Source organism: Triturus cristatus, chromosome 12 (genome assembly GCF_964204655.1).
Source record: "Triturus cristatus chromosome 12, aTriCri1.1, whole genome shotgun sequence".
Classification (NCBI taxonomy): Eukaryota; Metazoa; Chordata; class Amphibia; order Caudata; family Salamandridae; genus Triturus; species Triturus cristatus.
Window position 1 is genome coordinate 87,559,622 of NC_140595.1, and position 9,870 is coordinate 87,569,491.

The following is a 9,870-nucleotide window of genomic DNA, read 5'->3' on the forward strand; positions in this document are numbered from 1 at the left end:
CCCTCCTCGTGGGCTCTCCCCTGCCACATTGCTCCCCTGTGCACCATATTGCGCTCAAAATCGCGTTGCAAGCTCTCTCTTGATTGCGTCTACCCCCACCAATGATATGTTATCATCTGAGAGAAAAGATGAGCGATATCTAATCTTCTGTAGCCTACAGTGCTTTCCAGTAGTATCTGGTTCATTGTCTCAGGTCTTCTGGCTTTGTATTCCAAAGCTTGATTGAACGAACAGGTAAGGACTTATCGCCCGCCTTTTTGGAGTGGAGTTTATAATTTTTTGCCTTCTGATCTAAGTGACCGACGAGGATAAATAATAAATAACCCGGTACTTTTAAAGCGCGAGCTAATCGCCCCTAAGGGTCTCAAGGTGCTGGGGCCGTCAGGAAGATTAAGTGAGCGATTGCCCAGAGTCACATGGTGCTCAGCTGAGCTGCCGCTGGTGCCGGGGATCGAATTGTGAGCCCCATTCTCCAGAATCAGCTGCCCTGGCCGCTGCGCCACACCTCTCCCCAGATAGTATGTAGTGAAACATTTTCTTAAATATTCTGTTGCATTGCCAAAAAGTGATGTGGTAAAGTGAGAGACTTAAACCTGGTTTTGGGACGCAACTGGTAGCCACAGTATTTTCTGATGGCAGATAGAGACAGCCACCCTCGTACGTAAATCAAATATTGCTCTCACTGTGATATTTTGTTACACTTACAGATTATCCGTAATGGTTTTAAGAGGTTCCCTCAAGTAAGGTGTTACCACTCTCTATTTTAGATCCAATCTCAGCCCTACGATTGTGGCTCTGCCGTGTTGTAATAATCAGTACTTGGTCTAAGGCCGCATCTTAACAAGGCAGTATTGTTATTTACATGACAAACCATTGATAATCGTTAGTCAAACAACATCCCTAAGGTCCTCACACTCTCCATAACATGAATATCAAAATTATCCACATTTAGAGTTCGGGATAAGTGGCTCTGGGTTTATGCTCTGTGGCTGCCTCCACAAACACAAATTCAATTTCAGTGGTGTTCAAGTTCAGCCAGTTATCATCCAGCCATTCTTTAAGAATGCAAAAGTATTAGGAACCTTCTGACCGTCAGTAAGGTGAAATACTCAGTAAATGTCACCAGCACAATATTGGAAACTCATTCCCTCTTCTCAATGGCGAGACAAAGTGAAGTACCTAAGAATGAGGTGATTAAATAATATAAGGGAATTCGCTTCCATCCCTCGTCTAGCCAACTTCCTGAGCTGTGTCTGGGACAATGGAGCGAGCACGCATGTCATCTGCACATTCTACAAGAGCAGGGTCTTATGGGAAAGGAGGATGTTGATGCTTATGCATTGCTTGTATTTTTAATAGTTGTTTGAAAGGGATGGGGTCAATAAAAACTACTAGGATAGCATTGGGTCTGGGGCAAACTCTGCACATATCCCCCCCACATCTGTCGGCTACTCTGCCTCCTTTTCTTACTCGGTTTAAAAACTGTATGCCGTGCTGATCTGTACCAGGACAATGCAGAGTGGTAAACTACTACATCCCATCTTACTACAGTTCTTAAGCATTGGCAGTTTGGTGCTTTGAATAATTCCCAGTTGCCAGTCTGGGACTCCTCTGCTAATTTAGCAGACCAATATTAGAGATATATATAATCCCAAGGTATATGTGGAGGAGTGTGGGTCAATGGTTAGAGCGGCAGACCCTGAAGCAGAGTTCTGGCCAGGGACCAGGGTTCGATTCCTGCCCCGGTGGGGCTCGGGCTCAATTTCCTCGGACCTGTCTATTCTCGCCTCGGTGCCTATTCTAATCACGGGCCCCACGCTGCAACTCTGGGCAATAGCTTGCTTAGCCTCCACACCGGCCCGAACAGCGCTAAGGATGCCTGGCTTCACCCTGGGGGCGCCCAGGAGTGGACACTTCACAGGGAAAGCCAGGAGGGGTTCCACAGCGGTATGAGTATCAGCGCCAGGAAACCACAAAGGCGACACCGCAAGGTGGCCGTCTGGTGACAGTGCGCTCTATAAGTACCTTGACATTTACATTTACATATGTCCACTTCATTGTTTAGGTCTGCAGTGTCACCCACTGAGCCATGGAGGCCCAATTCTGCACCATGAATGTCATGTTCAGATTTCACGAGCACATGTATGTAAGGAGTTTACCTACAGATCTACATCCTCATAGGGGAGGAAGGCTGATTCCATGTGAACATATAAAAGGTACCAGAACTCAAGATACAGATAAGTTACTACTCAGTCTTATTGAAACAGGTATCGGAATACCACCAGTCCCGCTCTAGACTCTGTCCTAGACGGCGCATCCAAGCCGCAGTTCCAGAGAAAGTATGGTGCATCTACAAGGGTGAAAACTTGCACATATTAGGAAAAGGTACTAGTGCAAAGAGTGCCAGAATAGCCCCCATTACTCTACACGAGTCTGCCGAGAATCCACGTGAGAACTGTCTACTGGATTTGTTAAAGGACCGTGATGCAGACTGGAATCCATCAATTCCTTGGTAAGAAATGGCTTGTTCTTTATAGTTCTAGTCAAATTTATGAAATGCTGTTGTTCTGACTCCTACAATATGAGTTATTTCTTGCTCTCTTATGACTTCACAGATATCTCGGCCAAGAATGTGGACTCTAAAATAAAATATGGCAGCTCACTGTTGATTGAGATGGAATCATTGATACATTTTCATGGAGCTGAACCTGGGAGTAAGCACCAATATTACCTTGGCCTTGAAGAATTTGGTTTGTGGTTCTATGAACAAGAAAGTCTGTATTTCTCAGGCTTGTTCTGCCAAAGAGATGGTCGATAACAGGCTCATTTTCAATGTCTCCATCTTGATATCTGCTTTTTCCATTCGATCAAATGGTCACCTAATCGTCTCACTGAGCACTCTTTTAGGCTCCTGGAAGGGAATGGCTATTGGTCACTATACTATAACAATATACGGTTCAAAGCCGGAGGGTCCCAGGGAGAGTTTTAAGACCACACAGGATTTATTCCCCAAAATCAGAACAAACAACTGTACGAAATCCTGAGGTCTACAAGAGTATTAAGAAAGTGTGGAAAACCACTACTGGCTGTTTTAGCAAAATGAACAATAATAATGTGAAACAAAACAAGTAAATAAGCCCAAGGTAGCTAACTTTGGGCATATCCCTTTACAGGATGAGGGATTTCACAGTATTATTGTTCATTTTGCTAAAACAGCCAGTAGTGGTTTTCCACACTTTCTTAATACTCTTGTAGACCTCAGAATTTCGTACAGTTGTTTGTTATTGGTCACTATAGACATAAATCAAAATAGACTGTACATAAATTCTTTATCAATGTGTTGCTAGAAGGGAGGCATTTATTTTTATTAATTTGAGTTTTATATAGCGCTAGCTGGACCAGAGGGTATCAGAGCGCTTTACAGGTTAAGAGAGTACAAAAAGGCATCGACCTTCATCTTTCTCACATTTATGAATGACCATCATGTGAACTTGCCTGGACAGAAGTAAGTAAAGCAGAAATAGAGGTTGACAGGCGGAAACTGGATGCCAATATTTTGCTTTACACCAATAGGAGAACCTTGTCAACGTTGAGTTGGGACATTTTCCTGTGGTTCAAGCTCCTCTAGAAGCAGGAAGGACAGTCCAACAATCCGCTGCGACATCGAGGCTGCTGAACTCAAAGTGCTTCAGAGTCACGTCAAGCTCGATGATTCTGGCTTATGGGCCAGAACCTGCTTCTCCACCTTCATCGGCAGAGTCGGTGGTTGGACCTTGAGGCAATGCGCTCCATCTACTGAGAATGGGTGAATACCTTTGTAGCAAAACTGATTGGCAAAGGCTACGACAATCAGTTTGCATTACATTTGTATAATTTTGGTGATCTTCTTTGTAACCAGGAAAATGTGGGTAAAGATACAGGCCAACGATCATGTACGTTTCATGGAAAAAACTAGTTAAGTCCCCAGAATTCAGCACTTGCTGATTAGGAACATCGGACAAGATGGCCTCTTGTCCCCTAAAACAAATCATGATACGTCATGTTCTCAGGCTGTAAATATTGTATCAAAAAAGGGGCACAATTAAAAGGAGTTCATCTCAAATATCTTTTTTATTTCTCTTCGAATACTTGGCCGACATCTGTTTCGCGATGCAAGATGGCTTCCTCAGTGCCTCAGTTTCAATCCATGATAAATAAACTTCCTCGAGTAGCTGCGGATCAGAGATGAATAACAGCTCAAGACTCTCTAGGAGGGGCAGCACCTGGATTTGGGAAGAACTTCCTCCAGGAGCTAATTCCCTCAGACCTCAGTACAGCTTCCTCACACACTTATTTTGAGATAATTAAAATAATTTGTAATAAACCACAATAAGGAATGCTTCAGAGTGATGTAACGATGGCCTTGCATAAACATTCTGTTAATCTCCAGGCTTCCGATTTATTTCTAGTAAATAAACTCTAGGCTTCCGATTTATTTCTAGTAAATAAACTCTATTAGGCCTCCTAAATAACTCTCCAGAGTGAAACTAGATCATCTTACTCGCTGAGACAGGGAGCATTTAACACCTTTGAAAGAATGTCGAACCACTATGTCATAATGTATAAAGAGTTTAGAGCTTTTTGATCGCAATATTTTCTGGTATATACAATGTGTTCTGACGTTGACAATGACTTGGTCCATGCGATGAAGAACAATAAAAATAAAGAAATAAGTAGGATCATATCTGGCACTCCCTGGTGTTACCTCGCCAGTAAACACAACAAGATGATGGACAGAGTGCACAACCCAGCCCCCCCGTCAAGAAATCTGGGTTTAATCCATCATTCTTTTGCTCAATACGCCACCCTAGTTTGGACCAAGCCATATGCAAATCAGTGTTGACCTTGCTTCTCATGGGAATGATCCAGCCTGAACTGCCAGGCAAGTTCCTCCCTGGAGAGGGAACAAGCATCCTGGGACCGGTATTGGGTTATCACCCCTCATCAGCCAGGCTAGCTTGAATCCAGTAGCACAGCGAGCAAGGGACCCACGTCTGGGCATACCCTTGGCCACTTAGGGCAAACATAGCAAACAGAACAAGATGATGGACGGAGCACTGAAACCAGTGCCTTCATGCCAAACAAACAGTTCTTTAGCTTGAAAGCAACTTCCTTCATCCTCTTGCCCTTCTGTAGGAGCAGAAACTCAACGTTTGGAGGCAGATAGCTACAAGCTAGGGACACCTCTTTTATGGTGCCTACTGATCTAAAACAGCACATAAATGATTCCAGCTGCCTAGTTTATCAACAAGTTTGCTGGCCGTTCAGATGACAAAAACATGACTCCGGCTCACCTCAGTCTGGCAAGTGCATGGCCTCACTGCACTCCTGGGCTTTACCAATCTATATCGGCAAAGTTACTAACAACACCCTTTCAACCATGCACTCCAAAGAGTTCCATTGAACCGGATGAAACCGAAGCACTATGCAACTTCATCACTTGTATGAAGCTCTACACAGATGATACAAATGGCGTACCTACTTGCTCGACCACCTGAAAAGTGCTTTATGGCGCCAAAGTTGTAGGAAAGTGCTATAGAAATAGCAACACAATACACTGCAAACTCGTGAGGGACTTTTGAATGCCTCAGCAAAACCAAAGGGGATGATGGACGGAGTGTTGAACATTGCAAGCACTCACCCCCAGTCAACTGATCTGGGTTTAATCCATCATCATTCTTTAGCTCACTCCGCCACCCCAGTTCCGACATGGCCATATACAAATCAGTCAGACCCTGTGCCTCATGGGAACAGTCCAGCCCAAACTGCCAAGCCATGTCTTCCCTGGACCGGAAACAAGCATCCTGGGACCAGTTTCTGGCTAATCAGCCGTCATCAGCCAGGCTTGCTTGAATCCAGTGGCAAAGTGAGCAAGGGACCCACGAATGCCTCGCCAGACACCCCACCCCACGAATCCACCTTGGTGGACTCCACTGTGCTGATTCTTTCATAGTTTCACTAGCTTCTGCACATCCCATACCGCTTTAACTGAGCTGTGCAGCGACACTCAGCACATCACATTAAAAGCATGAATTTTAGATGAAATTCAGTGATCCCTAATGTGTGGAAGAACGATGCAGTCAGGCGAATCCATATGCCAGAGACAGCTTATAAAACCACAGAAAGAGAAGAAAAATGAAGTGAGCACAGAAATAACATTTGAAGTCGTCCGGATCCGACTCTGCCCTGTGGGCTGCCGCAACTACAAGAGCAGGCAAACTCATTTCTCAACAGAACACGTTTTCCCCTCCATCCCTGGCGCCTTCCAAAAGCTAAACCATTACTTCCTCCGACTTCTGAGTACACTACAGGGGCCTGGGCTGCAGCAAGTGAGCCAGAAGTGTGTTTGTCTTAAAAGCTTCTACAGGAAACAACTAGACCAAGTATTGAAAAAATGAGCAACAAAAGTTAAAACAAACATTGGCAAAGCAAATAGGTCTGACTTAGGCAAGCAAGCAATGTTTTATGGACGTATTTATTTTCTTGAAAACGACCGAAAAATGCCAAACACATCAAAATAAAGGCTTGACTGAGGAGCCAATGCGCACCAGCCTCTAACATTGAAGTGCGCTCCTTTTCAAGCAGGTGGGCACATGCGATCAGGCGAAGCGTCATCGCTCACAATTTATTGACAGCCAATGGATGAAGAAGCCTGGGCCTATTGGCCCACGCTGTACACTTTTGGTGGGTGCAATCAAATCGTGAATGACTCTTGAACAGATTAATGGATGGAGGCAATCTATGTTTATATATTTGTTTTTTATTCTTTAGAAACTGAGGCTAGTGAACAGATAAAGCTGTCTCACGGCCAGACATAAAAAGTAAAACAGCAGATCACTCAACCAAAGGAAAAAGTAAGCTTTTGTTTGTGTTTCTTTTAGGGGAACGTGAACGTAAAACATGTTCCAAAGCATGCTTGGAGAGAGGATGTTCTAAGCTGTAGGGTACTTGGAGTTCTTGTGTTGTGTGGGCCCTGCATGTGACAGCTGCAAACTGTTTTAACGATATCACTTCCAGATACATATATATATATATATATATATATATATATATATATATATATACACACATACGCACACATATATATACACACACATATATATATATATACACACACACACACATATATATATATATACATATATATATATATATATATATATATATATATACACACACACACATATATATATATACATATATATACACACATATATATACACACTTATGTATATACACACACACATATATACACACACACACATATATATACACACACACATATATATAAACATATACACATATACACACACGCATATATATACATACACACATACATATATATACACACATACATATATACACACACATACATATATATATATATATATATATATATATATATATACACACACATACATATATATACACACACATACATATTACCTACTGGCGGTCGCCAGTAGGTAGTTATAGTTAGGACCCCTTTTCCATAGGAAATCCGCAACATTCTATTTTGAATAACTTTGGCGCCGGTCGATGAATCCTCGCGAATTTCTCAAAATAGGTGGGGCGCTACGCTCCGCTCCTACCCTGAAAGTCTCGGGGGGATTCGTCAAGCGGGGGCTGAGATAAAAGGGGGGTCCCAAAACGCGTTTTTCCCATGCATTTTTCCATAGGACCTTTAGACAGAGCTACAGCCCGAACGGCTGAACAGAATTACTAGAAATTTGGCAGAGAGGTAGTCCCTATGTCAAGGAAGTGCCTTTTGTAGGTTTGGTGTAAATCTGTTCAGTAGATTCTGAGAAAATAGCCTTTAAATCAATATATATATCTGAGCCCGCTTACGGTACGCTTACCGTACGCTTACCGTACGCGTACGGTGGCGTGCGCGAGCGCGATTCTGATTGGCTCTTAGATCTTAGTAAACATTCGAATCGGCCGAAACCAGGAAGCGGCGTCCGCCATTTTGTCTCTCGCACTGAGTGTTATTTTTCAAACATGATGCCCAAAAACATGTTACGGGGCTGTTTTGACAACTCCCTCCCACATAGTCATGTTGAGGGAGTCCCCAAACATCCCCCAAGAGCAAAAACGGTTTTATTTTTTTTTCGGCAATTTCGCCGAGTACGCTTACCGTACGCTTACCGTAAGCGTACGGTAAAAAATAGAAATAAAAAAAACACTATCCACACTTACCCCACCCCCTGTGCTTTTGGTGGCCGTAGGCCACCAAATGCACGGTGCTTATTACATCAGTAAAAAAACTATATTTTGGCAACATGAAATTATAAAATCGAAATAAAAAAAACACTATCCACATTGACCCCACCCCCTGTGCTTTTGGTGGCCGAAGGCCACCAATGTACAGGGCTTATTAAAGTTGATAAAAACCGTGCACGGAACGCACTGCGTTAAATGGGCGCGCACGCCTCGAATGGCGTAAAGTAACTTAGCATTTAAAAAACCGTACAAATTCACTGAAAAAAACATAGGTTTCACACACGTTATAGTTAGGAATTAGCATTTAAAAAACCTTGCAAATTCACTGAAAAAACCATAGGTTTCACACATGTTATAGTTAGCGGAAATTTTACTGATAAAAAACCAATGAAATTGCCCCGTTATAGTTAGTGCTGGCAACTATAACTCACGCGACCGCAATCTTCTGCTGATGACATATGTGTCTTTATAAAAAAAAATATTTGTAATATATGTATAGCTAAAAATGTATGGAAGAAGACATGGGCAAATAAGTGTCTAAATACAGTATTAGCATCAGCAGAGGATTGCGGTCGCGTGAGTTATAGTTGCCAGCACTAACTATAACGGGGCAATTTCATTGGTTTTTTATCAGTAAAATTTCCGCTAACTATAACATGTGTGAAACCTATGGTTTTTTCAGTGAATATATATATAGACACACATACATATATATATAGACACACATGCATATTATCTACTGGCGGTCACCAGTAGATAGTTATATTTAGGACCGTGTTTCCATAGGAAATCTAAAAATTCTATTTTTAATAACTTTGGCGCCGGTTGACGAATCCTCGCGAAATTTTCAAAACTAATGGGGCGCTCCGCTCAGCTCCTACCCTGAAAGTCTCAGGGTGATTCGTCAAGCGGGGGCTGAGAAAAAAGGGGGGTCCCAAAACGCGTTTTCCCCATGCATTTTCCCATAGGACCTTTAGTCAAAGGTGCAGCCCGAACGGCTGAACAGAATTACTTGAAATTTGGCAAAGAGGTAGTCCTCAGGTCAGGGATTTGCCTTTTGCATATATGGTGTCAATCTGTTCAGTAGTTCCTGAGAAAATTAAATTTAAAAGTACATAAATATCTATAGGCGCGCACCGTGCGCGCACCCTAACGTGCGCGAGCGCAATTCTGATTGGTGGTTACATGTCAGTCAACGTTCGAATCGGTCGAAATCAGGAAGTGTCGGCCTCCATTTTGTGTGTTTGGTGTGTGACAGTAAAAAAGAAAGGTGGAGAACGTGAAAAGGGGGCAGGGTAGAGAGTTCCTGACCCCCTAGCCTTTGTCAGGGGGTCCCTGAAGGACCCCGAAGGGTGAAAAAAACGTTTTGTTTTTTTCAAAAATTCGCGGGGTGCGCGCACCGTGCGCGCACGGTGAAAAACCTTAAAAAAAATTAAATACATTTTAAACGAGCCATTCCATATTACAGGATACAGTCGATCTATAACTATATACATAGGTAGCTTATTGTAAAAAAAATATATAAAAAATATAATAAAACATACATAACTTAGCATTTAAAAAACCTTACAGATTCACTTAAAAAACCATAGGTTTCACACACGTTAT